Here is a 21,071-nt window from a genome sequence, read left to right as displayed (position 1 = left end):
AAATAATTGTTTGGGGAAAAACCTTGTTCAGGGAGGAGCGAGGCTTAGGGGACCCCATTCTGTGGTGTAATGGTAAGAACTGTGGTCGCAATTATTCTACTAGACAATGAAAGTTTTAAAAGGGCAAGTAACATCCTGAAGTACATCCATTTTCAAGGGACGGGCCCGTCGCCACAAACAAACCGGGCGGCACCCGGGCGGCAAAGCAACCCCAATGGAGGAAAGCCGCGCCTTGTTCGCGGCCGCCGGCAACCGGGTGCCCGGGATTACTCAGAGGCCTCCGAGATTTCCAAATTGAATATAGCAAAAATAATGGGCAGATCGCCCGAGCGTGATACTTGTGTAAGGCTGGTCCCCGCCAGTACAATAGATGGGACTAGAGCTAACGTTTTCAATAGCACTTAGACTGATGCAATGCAAGAACCACATATGGTTCATTAAGACCTCTGTATAAGAGTGGAAGTTTGCTAGGTTTAGCCTCGGCCTTTTCAGACAGCTGCGTGGCCAGTCTTTTGTGGCGACCGTGATCCTCTCCACAATCGTTTAGATGTCAGCAAATTGGCGGGTTAATGGCGGGCAGAAGGCAGGACTAACCCTACCCACAAGGCCGGCCGACCACCCAGATCACAGGTCGGTATTGTGCGGAGAGGAGTGGCACGTGGTGTCGGTGACAGGGACCTGTCGCCCCGGACAGGACCCACGGGCCACATGGGCCGGCCGGCCGCGAGGGACGCATGACTAAGCCCCGGGATCCACCCCCCGATGACAACACCGTCTCCGCGCGACCAATGGCCGCCAGGCCTCGGGCGAGCTCCCGCTTTGCATGTGAATAGAGTTGTCTGCTTATCCTGCGCGACCGTGATCGGACGTCCACTGACACCGCGCTGTGCGAACGGAGTGGCGCTGCAGCTCTCACGGCCCTCCACGCGGCCTCGTGCCCTTGGACTGGGGGCGGGAGGGGGGCCGAACTTGCCCCGGCCATGGTGACGGTGGGGCACCACAGGGGGATTCCTCGTCACCTGAAAGCATACCGTAACTCTCGGCATTGAAGGAGAAGTGAGGCACCTGAGAGACCGTCATTTTTGCTCGCTACAGAGCACCTTTGTTTCACCTGGTGGTGACAGCTCTCGGAGGCATCTGCGGTGTAAAATGGACGACAGAAGACAGACGTGGAGAATCAGGACAACCTGTGACAGTCACGTTACGTACGACGCAGGGCCCTGGCTGACAGGGGATAGGTGCAGGAAGACGTCTATAACAAGCACAACAGTTTACCTACATACATGTATGGTTCCCGGTACGTTACATGTACAAGTCACCTGCCAGGTTGGTAACCACTTAAGACTTCCAATAGAAGCAGATGCAGAGATGCTTTGGATGACTGATGGTGGTGATGAAGATGTCACCAAGACGCTTTCAACAAACGAAAGAAGCGAAAACAAAACTTGACCAAAATCGGCGAAGCCTTAAGTACAGGGAGAAACCTTAAGTATAGAGAGTGAGGCTGCCTGTTCCAGAAGAAACAAAGGTGTACCCGTTCAGGTTCACGGGTGTGAACTCTGGCCTGTCACTCCAGGTGGAGCTGCGAATTATGGCGGGGAGGAACTCCCTTAAAGGAGAGAAGACGACGTCATCAGACATGTCCTCAGAAGGAAAATTCCCAGTGCGTGACGGGAAGGAAGAGCTGCCACTTCCGGCAACAGTCAGGAGAGGGACGGAAGGACACCTGGGTCAAAATGTCACCATTCCTGCATATCAGGGGAGAGGTACTCCGTGATAGAAATTACTGGAACGTATAAGGAACACTGTCGTGGATTGTCTTAAAGAGAGTGCCATTCGTGGCAAGCGGATGTCTATGTCTTTGGAACGAAAAACATCAAGGTGCAATTCGGGGAAATATTACGAAATCTCTCATGACAGGAGGTAAGACGGGAAGAAATCAGGCGACAAGGACGGCCCAAGTTGGGACCAGGCTGTCTGTCTGTCTGGACCACTGCTCAGCGATGCCTTGAGACGCACACTTCGGCAGGCAGGTAACCCCTCCCTTCTATTGTTGGACCTGTAAAGAAATTATCCCTAATGATCGCTGTAAATCGATTTGTATATAGTTTTTTTTTCAGCTTGACGACAGACAATGCGTGAGTGATGACATCCGCAGGATTACAAAGAGGTTTAGGTAAACGTCCTGCTCCATACAATCGTGTCTTCAACTGTGCCCAAAAGTACCCAAAAGTCCACAATTGGACAGAGTAAAAGGGCTCGCAGGTGGTGGGAGTGTGGTTTCGAGTAGTATCCTGTCTCCTTTCAAACCCTGATCACGACGGTGGCGAGGAGACAACTTTGCTGCTATTTTTTTCCGTGTGTGGTCAGCTGTCGGGACAGCATTGTTCAGCGTCCAAGGTCACAGACGAGTGTCAGTCAGCACGACATTATACTTCCCTGTCACGGAGACAAACTAATAAGTGCACATTGTCCGTCACACAGACGAACACAAGCCACCGGCAAGTTTTCTACAAGTTCAGCAGAAACTCTTGAAGGGCAGAGTTCGCCCCCTGACATTCCCCCAGGCGAGACGACCCCCTCGGGGAGAAACTAATTTTAAATAGTTGGCGACCACTTTGGAAATACCTGCACTGACAGCAGAAGTTGTGTTTCAGGGTTTGGGTTGGCTGGAAAGTTCAACAACATCAATGGCATTTAAATTAGCCTGTTTCTGATCAATTGAAGGAATTAAAAGAAAATACCCGTTTTACCATTGAACAACCTCCGTTCGCAAAAGTGGTACATTGAATTGTTACCATCAGCCACAGATGTGAACATTCATTATTTTCAAAACTGACACGTTTCCGTATGGTGATATAGACATTACAGCACAACGGCAGGTCTAGGAATCTTTGCTCGTGGATTTGTACACTTCTTTTTTGCATATACTTCTTTCATGCTTTTAGAGAAGCGGCCGGCAAATTCGTTATTCTTTTTCATGAGTTATAAACAGTCCTAGTTTATAACGTATCCTAAGATGATATTTATTTTTGGGTGTCCACTAGTACTGTTAGAGTAACATACAAAACCTGGAAGTCACTGGGAAAAGGAATCTTAGTTACTTTGCTTAAAAGTTAATTTGTTTTGGTAGAAACCATGTAGAACCATTTTAGCTTCGTTATGTTTCCCAAAATTGTCTCGGTTAATTTTCTATCTAATTCTATCTAAAGAAGGCAATCATTTTCAACAGTTTTTAACTTAAGTTGAGAAAATTATATCCAAACAAGCTGGTACTGGCTCAAACTACTGTGACTACTTTCTGTGCACAATTTGCAAGAGTTATCTACAACCTACACTTGTGGCCCGCTATCCTCATACACAAACCAGAGGTTCCGCTGCAGTACCGAAAGAAGATGAGCTCTAGGGGGGGGGGGGGGGGGGGGCAAAATTAAACCCCGAAGGGTTCATGAAGTTAATCGGGTTCCCAGACCCAAAACGAAGGGAATGTTGTCCCCGTAAAATTTTAGAGGAAAAACGCCCCTTTTTTGCCATCAACCCGGAAGCCCAATTTCAAAAAAACCCCCTTCCCGGGAACAATTGAAGTTAACCCCTTCCCCTGTTTCCCCAAAAAAAAAAGGGTTCTGTCTAAAATTACCTTCCTTTGGCTTCCCCTTGTTTAACACAAAACCAGGTGAAACGTTAGGCATGACGCCCGGCCTGCAGGCACGAGGCTGTCACATTTCAGCTTCAGGCACGCCGGGAATTCTGTTACCCCGAACTGTAGGCGTCCCGCCAGGTGTTGATGGTGGGAGGGGGGCAGATATGCCGGCAAAAATGAATCTTCAGAATTTCTAGTAAACTTTAAACTTCGAGTATTTTATAGGTTGTGGTGAAGTTGGCTTTAGCGTGTTCTGGATTATCTATTTGCACCATCTGTACATCTCTTTCTGTTCATTACAGACTGATCTAGAAATGACAAGCCGGTGACCCAAAACGTAAGCTAGTATTTTTCCGCAGCGACATATAGGTCTCGGTGAGTTATGCAAACGGAATTTTTATCAAACATTTAGAAATAATTGGGTACTTTATTGATGTTGTCAGGTTTTAGTTTTTAGGCCAGTTTGAATGGTGTTTCTTAAGGGTAATTAATGGGACAACTGGGCCCGACACGTGCTGTTCAGAAGAGAAACAAAACGGTCCGACGGCGTCCTTGGCGCGCGCTCTTTGCGCTCGGGCAGCGGCCCTGGACCTTGGTTTCTACGACGGCAATTTTCCAACTGATCTGGGCGGAAGAAGCGGGCTCCATTCACCGCACACAGCCGGCGACAATGGCGCTTTATCCGCCTCCGCTCGGCCCCGCCACGGGACTTTAAAGGTCCTCGGTTAGCATGACAAAGAACCGGGGCGTCCAAAGGAATCTGTGGGCCGGCGTGGCAGAGGGCAGACGGTCCCGGGGTGAGGGACGCTGTGGCTTTGACAGTTGGTGCTTCAGTGCATGGGAACAGAAGATAGGAACCGACAGGCCGGTGATGTATGCAGGCAGGACCGCACCTCTGGACGGGCCCGCACGGCGGCGACACGCTGCTGCCCCCGAGGAATCCGGCCCGACCAGTCCGGTGTCTCGTGGCCCTAGGGGTTTGGGGAGAGTGTGCCGAGTTTGACCAAAAAAACACCATATTCATTCTCCAAACACAAACCTCGCAGAAATAGTCATTATGCAAAGCGGCGCTCCCGTTCTTGCCTTACCCGTCGGAGGTTGTCCAAATTTGCATGTCCATAATAACGGGTCTGCCCCTGTCACATTCCGAGCCGCGCAGATTGTTCGTCCGGGCGAAAACGGATCTTTTCACACGTCCGGTAATTAGGCGACAGCTCCCGACCATTCGGTATTGTGCAAACTGAGACCGGCCTTAAGTTCTAATCAGCGCCCTTCGACGCGCACCGCTGGTTCCACGACGGAAGTACCCGGCCTACAACAACTCGACTTTTCTTCACGATTTTCGTTACCCCGAAAAACTTTTTCAATTACATATCGAGAGGCTTTTTGTAATCCGGAACCGAGGAGCCATAGAGAAGGGTAAACAAAATAACTTGACCTCGGCTTCGCGAGTTCACCTCTTCTTTCTGCAGGCGGCGGGGTAAACCTTAACGTAACCATGGCGACGGCAGAATGTTTGGCTAGACCGGTCTGCGGTCTTTTCTACCCGCCACATCTAAATTGGAAAATTTTCTGGAGTGGCCCAAATCCCCCCAGCGCGACAGACGGGACTTAGCCGGGTTTTTAGAACAACTTCAGTGGAAAACGTTAGATAAACAGTGCAGTTGGGTTGGTAACGTGGGACGTCTGGCTCTCGGATGTAGATTGCTTGTAAGTTTGCCACGACTCGGGGGTTCTGTGACGGGCAGAGATGGCTGGACAGAGGACCGGCGGACGCGATGTCAGGTTGCCATGGTAACGGGATTGCTCTGGTGTGACCAGCAAACGGCAATTATAATCAAATGATCACTTCAAACAGACACCTACTGTACACATTATGGTCGATATCAATCTTTTTTAAACTTCAACGACATGTCGACTTGCCTTCAGAATTCCAGCCAAAAATAGAATTTGGGGACCAGACGTACAGTAATGTAATTTCGTCGCGCAGATCTTACAGTAAGTTTGCCTAACTCGCGGATTTTCTGCACGAGAAGGCAATCCGTCTGCGCAGAAAGGACGCAATGATTCAGAAAGAACCAGGAATCTGAATGTTCCATCTGTGCTGCGTTCTGATGCCCGCCGCCTTGTAATACAGACCTGCGTCTAACCACCTCCAAACAACAACATGGAAACTATAACACATGGGACCTATTGTCGAGGCTGATTGTTGATCACGTCCACGTGAGGCGCTATGATTGTATTTACCCACAACTGTCACTCATCATCCGTCACTGTCTATGTTTCCCGCTTTTTTTTCTGGGCACGGTGGCATGACAGAATGTACTCTGCGTCAAGGATTTAGCACAGGGACGTCTAAAATCTTGTGCTTAGCTTTAAAAGTCATTCCTCTTGTACTGAACCCACACTTGACTGTGTTTTGGGCGCTCTTTTAAATATTTTGTAGGGATATTTCTGTCATCATCCTATCTTCTGACGTTGCCTACTTATCGGACGTCTATTGGGAATGTTGAAACTTTAAGTGGCCATGTGCCTCTTATACCCGCGCCACAGATATGGGCGTTAAATACACATAATGGACGACATCATCAGTTGTACCAGACCACTCTGATCCCCGCGCCTGTTGGTCAGCTGGTTTACCTGAGGTTTGTGTTTACATACGGGCACTGATGAGCTCCAGGGAGAGGTGTCCTTGTTCTAGGGGACATGATGATGCTGAATATGCTGATGAGAAGGAAGTGGGGGCACTGCCCCCTTCAGCTAGGCCATGGGAAAGGTCATGCTCATGTGGAAGGCCAAGCCGTGCAGGGAGGACGCTTTCGCGAAAAACTCCCGCAAAGTAGTGCAAAGATGGGCGGTCAGGGTGGACATTTCGTCCCGCAGGACAGGAAGTTCGTCCCGATACGGACTTGTGAATCTGTGCACAGGTAGAAGACGGCTGTTTTCTGAAGAACTGGTGTTGGGCCCGGGAGAGAGGTGGGTTATTAAAGACGCTTGTAGACTTGAGCTGAATGGTGCGGCTCGGTGAAGTTCACGTTTAGCGCCGTGGTGTCTAACAATGGCCACATCCAGGCAGATGTTCAGAAATTAAGAGGGAAATTCTGTAGCTTTTCAGATATAACAGTACACATTTGCATAGCTTAAAACCTCATGTTGCACCGGAGTGTGCGCAACGTGTCTCTGAAGTTCAAGTGCAACTTAGCTCAGTCGCTGGCCTTGTACTTCTCTTTTGTCATCCGTAACTTATTTCCAAACCCGTATCCTTTTTTATTCCTGCTTCAAATCGTATAAAAGTAACATCAGGGCCTATTTCTGACATGTTGAACCACTTTTCAGACAGAAGGGGATGGAGGGGGGGGGGGGGGGACCCCGCTAAATGTGCAGTTCCTTTCCCGCCTACGTGTACCATATGGTGGCATTCGTGTCCGTGTGCGCAGATTGACGGACCTGCAGACGACATCTAACCAAATTACGTCGGCAGAAGCAGGGTTCCCGACCCGTATGATTCAGCAGGGATGCAGAAAGGGTCATTAATGGGATTAAACACCGGTATGAGGGCGTTATTAGGGTCAGGGTGAGTCCGGTCCGTTATGGCGGCGTCCACGGTACACGGTCAAGTGCGCTGTAGAAGGGCGCGCGGCCTGCAGAGAACGGTTCTGTCGCAACTCTGAAGGACTGCTTGCAAAACTTTTTCAGTAATAAGGGCCCTTTCATACCTGTGCGTATATTCGAGTCCATATGGGGTGCGTATTGAAACCCTTTTGGCTTGGGTAAAGTTTGAGGCCGAAGAAATATTTTTGGCTTAGATTACCAGGCTGTACAACTGTGAGTCAAAGTGAAAATAACGAATTTCAAAAACAAATGTCAATAGGCAACTCATACGAAACTTGAATATAGGCACAAGCGTGAACTTCTATCAGCACAAAAAAAAAAAGAAGATTTCTGTGCCGGTCTAACGTCTGATCCAATAGATCACCCAAGATTGAACAGATGATCTTTTGGACCACAGTTTGCTGGTAGCAGACAGGATCGTTGACTGTGTTGTCAGCAGTCAGTCGTCTCAGCGCACACATCACGTCCAGGTGCGCACGGACGCAAGAACCGTTCGACACGAGTTATCAGTTTTCTCGTTACAAAAAATTCTATATATGTTTGTGAAAACATCACATGGCTGAGTATATGGTCTCAAACTCTGCGCAAGTACCTCAAGAACCAATTGTAACCTCTACAGAAGACTATGTCGTGTCGAGTGCAAACACGACAGAAACACGGTATGCAGAAACACGACAATATGAAACCTTCTAGGTGCCTACTATGGTTCCCTAACCCAGTCCAGTCTGTTGTTTCCACACCGCGATCACACCCAGATCAAAGCACACCTGATCATTTGGGGCCAATTGCGGATCGCCCGAGGCTGGTCGGTCGGCTGTAAACCCGCGCTCTAGCCGTTATTAGTGATTGTTGTCCCTAATGCCTGCCCCTGGGCCACAGAGATAGGGGCTTTTCTACCTAATGGCCCTTATGAACCTGGCCGGAACATAGTTTGAAGGTGTATGCAATTTGTAATAGCTGTGAAGTTTGAAATACTTCAGCTTTCTTGTATGATTTGTGAAGGTATACTACAAAAACTGTCTGCACCTCACGCCCTACCAAACAACCAGAAAGGTGTGAAGTTTGTAAGAGAGCATTTCGAGGATTCTTAGATACTTGTCCTTCAGTGAAAAAACTAACATCAACATGTAACTGTATGTTCATAGCATTGGAGGCTGAAGGCGTTCTAAAGTTGTCCGCTTGTCGTTTGCCTTGTAAAACGTGAGAATTTGACCCCAGGTTCTTAGTAGGTCGTTTAACTTGTTATCTAATTTTTGGTGGGATCAAAGGTCACCAACATGGCGTCCGTGCGATGCACATGAAATAATGTTGACAGTGACCTTGTTCTGGCTCTTGGAGAAGCGTTTTTTCAGCTCCTGTGAAGATGGAGGTTCAAAATTGACAATATCTCCGGTTATCATAGAATATACAGTGCTAAGATGTTTCTTTTTTTTCTATTTTTGTTCAACGTTAAAAAAACTGATTATCACGTTCCATGTTACAGTTCTCGATTAAAGTTAATTGTCATGACTAGTTCCTCATTTCTTGTGAACAGAGGTGAAAGTTAAAAAGTGACACGTGAAAAGGGTTAAAACAAGTTTTGTGACCTTTTCACGACAGGCTGTAGTTTTTCTTTTCCTATGGACCAAGTCTATTCCTTAAGACCTGTAAAAGCAGTTGTCTTAAGACTATTTCATTTTATTTCTAAAGTTCTTAGTTTGCCCTTATATATATATAACTCAACTTTCCAAGGTATTCTTAACTCTATAACCATGTAGCGCGAACGAAATATAACAGTATAAAGGACCTTCAGACGACATTGCAGAATAAAGGGGCAGTTTCAGAGAGTTCTACTATTGTAATACCATTTGCAACTTGTTCCTGTGCGTCAGTTTTCCCGTGCTGGTCTGATTTCCGGTGAATCTGTGTCCCATCACGTTTGATGGATGCTCCTTGCTTTATTTCCGGTGCGCGGACAGAGCTGCCATTGGTCCACAGCCAGGCGTTGACGCAAAGGGTCGGCGGCAGGAGTGACGTAGGTTGTCGGCGGCCTGACCACACCCATGCCGAGACAACTTCTTACACCTCCCCTTAACGGCACGAACGAAAACCGAAAGCTAGTCAGTACCGAGTACCGTAGAACTCGTGGTCTCCAGTGCTGTCTGAAGAGGAAGTGCAGTTAATTCTTATGTTAATATATCCCAGAAGCACACACGCGCCCGCCAAGGTGAATGGGCGAACTCTGTTCTTACATAAATTAACATTTTTACATCATCATCATCATCATTCAGTGGGTGAAGAGGCGCTGCGCGGTTCGGGAGCGCGTAAGATGAGCACTTGTACGAGAAGCTGCCTCCACGCCGTGCTCAACAACCCTGCCTCGGAAACATCCTCTTCTACTCGCGACCCGGCAAAATCTTGACCTCTCCATTGGCTGATCCGAACTCACATTTAATGCAAATCTGCACATCACCAACCCGCCCGGGTTGCACCTTGCCGAGCTGCTGGCGTATCGGATCCACATTGGGGACTTCTGCGGTGTGTAGTGGCACCTGGTCCCGCCGAGTGGCTGACAGACTGCGGTACAGCACAACGTCGCGGATCTGTGCAGTTTTGTAACGCCGCGGCTCGTATAAACCATTCTGTACGAGAGCGTCAGCGTCACCGCGGGATGAAAGGCTGCTCTGCGGGAAACACACTGACCCGTTTCCGAGGACAGGTGCAGGATGGTGCGGTGACGCCTGTACGGTGATGATCTTTAACTTGTCATGAGAACCGTTTGGAATCCATAGCCTTTTGAATGAATTATCTCATTATCACAGGAGCTTTTCTGTCTGGATTTGGTACGTCAAAGGCCCATTTCTCCGCATATGTAGATGCTATTACGATAAGTCTCGTCGCCCTGAAAATTGCCTGCATCACTTATTACGATGTTTCTGTGTTTCGAGACGCACGTGCAGCTTAGCGAGGTGGCCATAGAACACATGCGTATGTGTCCCATTGTTTTGGAGTTCGTTATCTATCTAGTCGATCCTGACAGAGGCCTATCAGATACAGGTTTGTCCGTGATTGTGCGCTATCCGTCAGAACACAGGGTACGCTAGGACGGGACGCTTCACTTGCCGAACATAAGGTGTCAGGTCAGCGATGTCATTGCCGCATCCAGCATCTCGCGCTTCTGCCTTTGTTTCGCCCGGTGTCACCACAAAACTGGTTTCAGTCGTGAGCTAATCCCAACATAAGCTACAGTAAAGTTTGAAATGGGTACGTTTTGGAGGACAGGGTTAATAGACAAGTACTTTCATTTGTGAAAACTGTTGGGTCCAACCTCGATTCCTGATACTGTTGGTAGCTTGGTTCTACTGTCCGTCTGTTAGATTGATTTGGCTTTTCGCAGAAAAAAAAGAGTTACTAGTGTTTGTACAGACCAGCGCCACGTTGTTTATCGTGTCCCGGTGCTGAGTTAGTTTTCAGAACTACCGTACGTACCAGCAGAATGGAAGGGACTTGTCACTAGATTCAGGTCGGTAAGGCAGGTTCAACGGCATCCCAGGGCTAGACGCGACCTGTCGCTTTCCGGAATACTTACAGCAATGTTGCCAAATTGTTTCACTTATATAAACAAACTACTGAGTACCAACACACTCTCGATATGAATAGCTTGCTTTCAGTTTGAAAGATGGACAACAATAGTAGTTTTTATTTGTACTTGTATTATCAAGTAGGGTCACAACTGCCCCCTCCCCCTTTGAAACTTATACGTTACTTTGGTACCATGGTAGCCTTTCCCATTCTTCTCCTCAGAGTGTTTGTTATAGATAAGCTTTATCGTGTCCTTTTCATATCTAACATTCTCATAATTTGGATACATTAGAAAGCAGGCAAACCATGGAATGTAAGATTTGTATTTGAGAACAAAGTTGTTCACTTTGTTGTTCGCCAAAGTTTTGTTCTGGTATCATACATCGTGCCTTTTCTGCCAGAGTAGAGTTCATGTTTCGGATGATTTGAGGATTTTTTAATGATATTTTGAAGGTAGGAAGGACAGATTATAGTCGTATCCTTTTTATTACGGCACGACAGGTCATATTGGTAGAGCTTTAAAATTAATGTAGAAGTGGTCTCTCGTTTTAACTGTCAACGTTAGTTAAGATCTTAGAACGCATCTTGAAGAAATAGAACTTCAGTTTAATGTTTATTGTACACAGGGAGATGTTATACCGAGATGGAGAAACAGATAACCCCCAGAGAGGAGGCAGAGACGACACAGCAGACAGGAGATGGGGGATAGTTCCTCCACACATCGTGCAGCAGACACACAGACACGTCTCCTCTACCTGTACTGACATGAGGAGGTGTGACAGCAAACAGAGTCTACAGCACAGGTGAGCAGGCTCACATTTGGGTACAATTTGGGTCTATTTCTGCCCAGTTTGACACACAAGGCGAGTAGACAAGCGTGTTATAACCTCAGCCCAGTGGACAAGATGGCGGCAAAATGGCGCCTGTGTAGTATACGGACTGACAAAAAATATTCAGATTTCTGTGCAGTGATACAAACCACAAACGATGTTTCCAACATGTCAAAGTATTGCAATATTTACAAGCTTTCTTACTCTTAAAACCATAACAAAATTAGTCCTCAAAACTTACCATAAAATACACATTGAAGCTGAAGTATGAACAGTCAATCACTGGCTCATGTGTATCAACGGCCTTCAGGCTGTTGTTCGGTGGCAACTTAAAGAATCAAACCATCACACACCTGTCAACAAGATGGCAACCTGTGAATGTAAGGCTTCATAGCCCCTTTTGGTGCATTTTGGGGACAAAATCCCGGTAAAGCTGTGTCTAGAGACTGTTTGTTTTACCGCCAACTCACCTTGCCTTCCCGTGTGAAACATGGTAGTCTGACAGTCTTCAGGGGGCTTAGGTGGCATGGACGCATGACTGGGTGACTTGTCCTGTGTTTATATATTATTTGATATTGTGTTATTGTGTATTTATGTAAGATAAACTGTATACTTTGACCATGTCTTGTAAATTTTATGTGTATTTAGGTGTATCTTTAAGAGCGGCAAGCCTCGACCGTTCTTTCCGCGGAACGTGTTGGCCCGTGAAGAAAAGGAAATGTGTTTTTGCAGTTTTTGTGGAGAGTTTCAGCAAAATCATGATAAACCAAGGACACCAAACCTTGAAATCGCTTTTGCACAGTAACATGAGTTAAAAAGCAACCGAGCAAATAAGACAAGGATATGGCAACTGTGAAACATCACTGCCATTCTGACAAACATTACAATATTATGAAAACTATGTATATTCTTTGTATTTCTAATCATCATTCAACTTAATCTAAACACATCTGCTGGGCTCAGTACTATCATATTCCTCTGGATATATGATATCTTATGAAAAAGTTTTTAGTTAGGAAATATATGATTTGATAAGTTTTTTTGTTCTAAACAACGTGTACTTCAGTATTTTACTAAATATTTCGTAAGCTGCAAAATGTTCGGTTACAAGAACTATTTTCAGTAAGTTCATCTGTTAAAATAAGATTTCAATTTTTCAAATCTGTTTCGTTATATGTTTAATATAAAAATTGCCATGTAAAAAACGTGGTGACAAAACTACTCAGCTTGAAGACCTCACGAGGGTAGTTGTTTGAAACTTTTCTTACTGTAACAATCTTCATCGAACCAGTTTTAACGTTGATGATGTCATATTGCAATTATCGTTATATTGGAAACGTTGCAACTTGTGACCAGATATTTTGTAGGAGACGTCATATAGTAAATGCCACACAGTCAAAACAGGTGAAGCTCCAACTCACTAGTGTGCAAGTAGAGCAGAAGTAACCAGACATGCAGACATACAGTAAAATGTGTCTCAGGTTTAACCAGTTTCTAAACCAGCGATAGTTTGAATAAATGTGAGGTAAGAAGACAGGACGCGGAAATCTGTCCTCTTTTGTGTGCAAGCTCATTGTCAAGGTCAGGACGTGTCACGCAGTTTTCCTGCAGGAACTGTGCTCTCTCCGCGTCGCGAACAAAGGACCCGGGCTCCCCGTAAACCCGCAATATGCCACTTCGTCTGCAGAACCATGCCTTACAGGCTATGTGGTCTGCGGTTTCTGTGATGATTTTACTGTTCCTGTTGGACTTGGACGTGGGATGCAACTGTATTGTTGCAGCGCATTGAGGCATACTCTGATACAAAGTGTAAGCATCTTTGCTACAGCCTGTAGATGGAACATCAAGGATATAAAGGATTAAAAAAACAGATCTATCTCCTGATAGACTCATTTCCTCAATTCTAATATTTTCTGATTTAGAAGAGAAGGTGGTGAGTCTCCTATTTAGTGAACAGGTGCCCGTATACCTGTATAGCTACTGTCAGGAGCTGGGTTGTTTACGGTTAGGCGTCATCTCTTGTTCTTCACAGGCCGATAGATACTTCTATCATCACAACTACATAGATTACTCTTACAGCATCATTATGTCTCAAAAATAACTTCCAAAAAATGCCAAGTTTTCAGAGCTACAAAGCTTTCACTCTGCAACATTGGTACGGCCATCTTTTCTAGAATGACGCTGCACCATGACACAGTGCGCTATGTCACAACCACAGACAGTATGTACAAGTTTGCACTTCCCACTGTTCCATGGGTTTATGCTGTTAAACAAGAAAGAGGGTTAAAGTTTTACGATTGTTCTCGACATAAGAATGTGTTTGTTTGTGTGATTTTTAGCCCACAGTTTCACGGCGAGGAGGAGGTAAATCGCAGCGACCACAATTGTAGTTCAAGTTCACCACAGCTTGTTTGTGGTGCACCGCCATGCAGGGCAGGTTTACAATGTCTCCGCTGAATACATACAGTGGCTTTTATATATACATATATACGTACTGTATTCTCCGATATATATATGTATATATGGATATTTCCCTGAACTATAGCAAAGACGGTTGAAGAATTTGACATTTCTTTTCAACGTTTTTCTTGTTGAGATTCCCTTGGACGTAGTTGTGTAATTGTGTACCGTCACAAACTTGGTACCAACCTGCAAATATACCACCGGTCTTTTACTTACACAGACATTGATTTGTTTATTAGAAGAAAGCATATGTCATAGAAGCACTTTTGGGGGGTATTCTGTGATTTCGGGGGATTTTTAGATTTACATCTATGTTTTGTACTTGAACTTGACTTTGGGCCGTGCAGCGTTCACACAATCAAACAAAGAACAACGTTACACAGCTATGTCAAAACAGCGTTTCTGTGCTTATTTCATCGTGATTTTTTGCTGTAAAAATGATTTAACTTATCGTCGCCGGTGGTAGCATTTTCCAAGTTCAATGTCAAGATAATACTTTTCTACATTTTAACTATAAAATAATGGCGGCTTACTACTATATGCACATGGAGACATTTCCACATATAGAAAACGGGCTGTGGGGTTAGATTCTCAAATACGGCGTTTCAAAACTACACTATGACAGAGGTGTCCTACCTTACTTTGGCAAGGTTTTCTTTGTATATCATGTAGTATCTTATGGTCGTTTTAAAACTAAGTCAAATTAAATCAATTTCATCAGGGACTTTCTGTCCTAAGTATGTTACTGACATGAAGACAGCTGTGAACACGCTGTGCCTACTTCTTCTCACCTGACTCAATTTTGTTCCATTTTTGTTGTTTGATATGCGGTTCAAATGTGATTTCTAAACTTATCAAGTGCATCATACTTACAGATATTTTCCTATGTGTATTTCTAGTTTATTTTGCGTTTTGTTTTCTAGTTTTACATCACCCATATACCACATCAGTACTGTGTATGAAAAGAAGCAGTCCTGAAAATAAAAATGCAAGATATTCACCTGAACGCCCTTTTCTCTTACTTTCTGACCAGTACAGATACAATTAAGGCTTCAAGTTAATGTCATAAACATATAAGATATGCTGTCATTTGGGCAGATTTAACTCGTCAAGACGTGTCGGTTTGCTGGAGACACGGACCATGATATTTTATTTTAAGTGGGTTTCATAAAACAGCAACTGCAAATGTACCAGTATTTGGTGAGAATTGACTTTAACTCAGTCTCTAACAAACGGACCAAAACCTTCCTCTTTAACAATCCGAATATAGAGTTGTAGACTATTTCGGAGTTAACTCTACAGTCTCTTGATGAAAGCATCATAACCGCTGCCGCCTGAATGGGATGGAAACCATTCCTTCAGCCGAAGCACCAATCACGAGCCGCTAATACCGCCTGTGTGTGGACCTCTACAGGAAAATTGGCTTTCAGGTTAACACTGTGTTACCAGGATGGACTGAAAGCGGAAAAACAGGATGAAGGCAGTTGATATATCTGCCCTATTGGCACTAGCTATCTGGCTGGATCGTCCGTTGGCTGATACAGTTTTTGTTCTGTTCCAAACTTGCCGTATGTCTATAACAGTGCTATAAAACTAGACGTCGTCTTGACTGTCAAATCCTAACCTCATCTGGTCACACAAGAACATAGAATAGATTTAGAGATAACGGTCTTGAAACTGATACTTGGACCTCCTAGCTATTTTTATGTTTTACCCTACTTTTGTAGGCGTTATGAAATGAAAACTATCCTTCACTCGGAATATGCAACGTTCTTTTGGTGGGAGAGCAGGTCTAACATAAGACTTTTTCGCAGTACGATGCGATGTCTTATAGCTAAACATTATGTATGGAGTCTGTTCTCATCTTGGCAATTCCACATCAACATCTTTAAGAAGTCTCATCTGCCAGTTGTAGAGAAAGGATTCCTTTTAGGGCATGCCCTTTCTTAGAGATGTGTACCGTATCCTCTGAAACTGACCTGTACCTGTACTTGAAGTTTCCGAACCGGTACCCACCCCTACCCTTACCTGTTACCTGCTGAAGGTCCAGATCAGTAGCAGCAGACTGCATCCTGTATAAAACTTCACATCAAACCATGGAGTCAATGTTCTCTCCCTTTTTAAAAACGTGCTTAAAGTATTTTAAGAACCAGCAGTAGAACATACTTTTTGTTTCACAAAAATGAATTTATGCCTACCTTCTCGGTCGTTATAGTTATCAACAAGAAAGAACCCATAATCACCCCACACTAAATATTTCTTGATGGAAATTACAGCAACTTTTATTGACTGGCATAAAAGATAACAAATACGAGAACGTTTACAAACAAAAATCGGAAATAATTTCACGAATTGCCACGCCTGACATATACAATCATTAAACTTATTTTGTATCTGAAAATATTTAAGAAACCTTGTAATATTATAAACAACAACAAATTACGAGATCCTGTATGCTTCTTAGATTCTACTCCTGTATAAAAAGTGCACTGTGGAGTCTCCTTTTTTAAACATGTACTCAAAAGCTTTTAAGAACCAGCAGTAGAACATACTTAAAATGAAGCTGAGTATCTTACGTCTAAACGACATAGAACGTTAACGTGTAACATGTAGAAAACATACTTATTTATCTACTTCTCTTTGTAGTTGAAGGAAGCTGGTTTGTAACGGGGCCCTGTCAAACGACTGGCAACTATCTGTACAAATTCAACCCAGTTTGACAACTCGTATATTTACGAGAACACTCTCAGAAACGAAACAGTACTGAAATACATCATAATACCCAAAATGATTTAATCGTGTGTACTAAATTTCTATCTGTTTCAAGGTATTTACTGGTCGAAGGTAAATATTATGGCCATCAGATAACATAACAGACAACATAATTTTTGAACAGATTTTTCCTTATCATAATCTCAGAAATGTTGCTCCTGTTTTTCATTCCGTCGTTATTTTTATTTTCTTATACTTACTAACACCAAAGTTGGTTTTATTCATTATTAGAATTTCCATCTCATATCATACCAACAAAATGTGAAGTATCTAGTAAAAAGAACTGTGTAGAAATGTGGCTATCCCGAAGGTAACAGTACAAGACGTGTACTGGGTGTCAGTCCGTGTCCTAGGCAGTGGTCAGTCCATGCCTGTCTATTCTGGACACGCCATTGATGCCTGTAAGTAGTTAGTGTTTCAAGATAAGTCCTGTTGGAGCTTTTTTATATAATGTCCCTGGCAAAACAACCGATATTCGCTGTCAACATTAATCACAGAGGAAAGGAAGCAAAATGTCTCTTCGGTTCATGTCACCGACCTGGAAAATTCAATTTACTCAAACGTAGGTTTAGCATGGGAAAATGTACATGTTTCGAAAAAGTAGCAAAAAGCAAATATATAAAGGGATACTGATGAAAGGCCACATAGTTTGATTAGGTATTCGTGTGACTATTATCTTAAGTAGAAGTATAGATACATGGAATGAAAATAGGCACATGAAAAACACATCGGTGCAAACTTGCTTTTTTGTTTTGTTTTGCTGATTGCAATAAAGGCTGGAGTTGTTTCAATAATGTAAGAGTACTATTGCGGATCATGTAACGAGTATCTGTTATTATGTTAGTTCTAACGTATAAATAAAACCTAGCAAATATTTTTAAAAAACTCTAAAAAGCCAACCGATGACACGTTGAACAAATGCACATATATGTTGTATAAACAAGTCGATTAAGGTTAAATATCCAGGTAATAAGATACGTCAAAAAACAGTTACTCAATATGATTTTGAAAACGGCCAGACGTTTCAGTTAGCATCCACTATCTTTCGTCACTTCATCTGAAAGGTCTAGCCGTTTCTAATACCATGTCCAGTTGCTTGAGTAACTGCTTTTAAATGTTGTCTAAACATCTTTTAAGCACGCTCAGTCGAACTTACATCAAGCTGTCTCTATATGATGCAAATCTAGATATAGATACATTTGTAACATCTTGTACTTTCCTTTTGATAAAGGAAATTAGAAAATAGAAAGAAGTGAGTACAAGTAAACGTACCTGTCAGAAATAATCGGGTTACATGTTGGGAAAAGGACGTATGGAAGGACAGATTGGAGGAGAGGTGCTGGTTTACAACATTGGCACCAAATCTTCTTTTGGTTCAGATTGCTCAGCACAACTTGTCTGATTCCGCAGAGTAGAAAGAACGAGATCATATTCTGTCACTTTATGGAACAGAAATGTCTACAATACGTTACCTATGTTAGTAGGAACACTATGTACATCATGTCTTTTTGCGCAGTAAGTCCTGGTCTCCCAGATTGACTGACAGCTACAGTTATGTGTACGGCTACACAGCGTTGGCATGGACTTGACAGAAAAATAGAACACAAGATATCATAATACTCATGTTAGCTACATGCCTTCATTTAAGACACTTTTTTGACATATTCTCTTATATAGTCTTAGACGCTAGTCATGGAAAGTACAGGGTAAAGAGTAAAAAAGGCTACGCACTATCGACATTGTTTATGAACAATGTTATATACAAAATATTGTGTGATACGTTGTTTCAATGGCTATAACACTGTTAGGACTATTTGCTCCTGTATACACATGTCGTATCTTAAATGTAACTCTGATAAATGGTGAAAGTGTTGGTCAAACGTTACAATATCAAGTAACAAACGTACACAGCCGATTGTAGATAGTAGGTACGAATAACAAAATAGTATTGAAATAAGAAAAATAAGAAAAAACTAGCATCAAGCGAACTCAGGACGGTCTAGACTAGAGATTGCACCTTCCTTCCCAGTCGAAGAATAGAGAAGCTTACACGTTGCACTTTTAAGTTCCTAAACTTGACTAGCGTACAGGGAGGTACAAGATTCCAACCAGTACTTAGGAATTGTGTAAATCACAGTAACCACACAGTATAAAAAGAAGTCTGTCAGTCAAAAATTGTACAAAAGTTTGTTGGCATTAGATTTGCAATGTAGACGTCACAAATGAAGAATGAAACGCACTAGAACATTCTGTTTTTGACTGGACTTTTTCTTTGCATTGTACATTATAGTTGCAAGTCTTTCTCTGTGCAAAATCAAATCGTCTTTTGGGCCTGTCAGTAGCCTCAGTATACGGTTAGACAAACCTGCCACCTAGACACATATCTGTTCCTTTATTTCTACTCTGACTTGAAATCCAAGAGAGGCCGACGTTATCTATTATCATCTAGTAAGCCTTGTATGTATTAACTTTCAACATGTTTCGCCATGACCTGTACTTAGCCCAGTGTGGTAAAATGTGCAGTAAAGGTAAAAACATGTTATCTTATTTCACGGAAAAAGTGGGAAAAAGCGCTTTTATTGCAACGAAAACAATACGAGGGTCGTCAATGTATATTACACAGGGAAACATATTCACGTTTGGATTTATGAACATGAAAATATCTTATTATGGGTATGTGAAGATGTACCTTCTTGTAATTGGTTATTAATCAGCCCATCGGTCCATACCAAGTGTTAGTTCCTGCCATCCATGCCAAGACGTGGGGGTAGTTTAAGTAGGCAATGCTTCAGCAAAACCATTCGTAAGTAAAACTACTTCTCTTTTAAAAACTTAATAAAACAGAAACAGGGTGATGACAGCAGGGTGATGATGCTAAGTTTCTGGCAACGGATACAAACCTTGTGAACCATAATTGATAAACTGATGCAATGTATACTACCTGAATGGACAGATCTGAATATACAGTGACTGCCATACTGTTTACAATAGCCGTACTTTCAGACAGGAAAATTCTGAAAAATACACACAAAACAACAGCACGTATACGTACTTGAAGTATACAGCTGCGTGACCTACATACAACGGTTGCACTTATGATCTGTTCCGAGGTTGATATGATTAGGTTCATGATGATAGCTCTCCAGAATACCTTATAGTATTAATTGCTTGGTCAGTAATGTGTAGTAGTTTTCTGTCCACCAAACAACAGTCGGTCTTCACCACATGATACAACTCAGTAAATGTGGTATCTCTCTATTTGTACAATTCGTAATATATGTTAAAAGCTCTTTAACTCTAAGATATACTTGTACAGACATCATTACTATTGTACGTACTGTATGGCATTTTTCAGTAAATGTAGTACATATATCTGCACTACCGGGTATTATGAAAGTATCTACATAAAAATTCATTTTCACAGTTTCCAGCTCAAAGTTTAGGTAAAAAATTCCATTGTACTACCAGCACGATGAGTTGATTGTGGTCTTGGAAACGATGTTCGGTCTCTTGTGTTTGTTCGGCTGATATAATACACCTGCCTGAAGTTGTGACCCTTCTTTTGAAGATGTTTTGAATATCTGGTTGTGTTTTTCTCTGTCTAAAGATGAACTGATTTACAGAGCGAAATGCGCCAGGATCGCTTAGCATTTCACATCATTGTCCGGTAAACTTGGACAGAAAACCCTGAGTAAAATTCACTGATATAATTGATAAACGTTTAATCCACAGCTGCAATTATATTATGCTTTCACCTGTATCACTAGATCGTTACGTGAATTGCACCCATTTTGTGCTGAGGTTATGTATAATTGCCACTTCATGCATTGGTAGAAATATGTGAACATTGTCGCTGACTTGGCTGTGTTTAAGTCTCCGGTAACCAAACAGGTTGTGGGTAAGGATTATGTTTTTATTTACAAACCACAGTATTTAGATATTTCGTTGCGTCCTGGTATCTGTGGTTTGCGTTTCGATCCGCTGTTAATTTGGTTCAATGTTTATCATAAAAGCTCTCCGAAGATAAGTAGCTTTTAGGTTAAGGCCACTTTTCAAACATCGATACAAAATAGATTTACTTTGTCGTTAACACCATTTACCTTGTATTCACTTGCAGTTGTAACACAAACTATTGGATATGATATTTGTTATGCGATGGTAGCTTAATTTCTGAGAACTGGTTGTACCGTTCG

At 43.2% G+C, this 21,071-nt stretch overlaps 1 long non-coding RNA gene across 3 annotated transcripts in view; it reads left to right on the top strand.

The window, feature by feature from the left end:
* The first annotated feature begins 248 nt into the window (after positions 1-248).
* Positions 249-21,071, top strand: part of LOC118409542 — a 33,093-nt gene continuing 12,270 nt past the window's right edge. Inside the window, exons 1-2 of one of the 3 annotated variants that reach the window (XR_004830453.1) lie at positions 249-2,033; positions 11,440-11,616. This is a non-coding gene — a long non-coding RNA (uncharacterized LOC118409542). Of the gene's footprint in view, positions 2,034-5,925; positions 6,617-9,303; positions 9,975-11,439; positions 11,617-21,071 lie in introns of those variants that run through there. The other 2 variants (XR_004830454.1, XR_004830455.1) reach the window with 2 other exon arrangements.

This window comes from Branchiostoma floridae, chromosome 2, assembly GCF_000003815.2.
Source record: "Branchiostoma floridae strain S238N-H82 chromosome 2, Bfl_VNyyK, whole genome shotgun sequence".
Taxonomy (NCBI): Eukaryota; Metazoa; Chordata; class Leptocardii; order Amphioxiformes; family Branchiostomatidae; genus Branchiostoma; species Branchiostoma floridae.
This window is presented reverse-complemented; position numbering and strand designations above follow the sequence as displayed.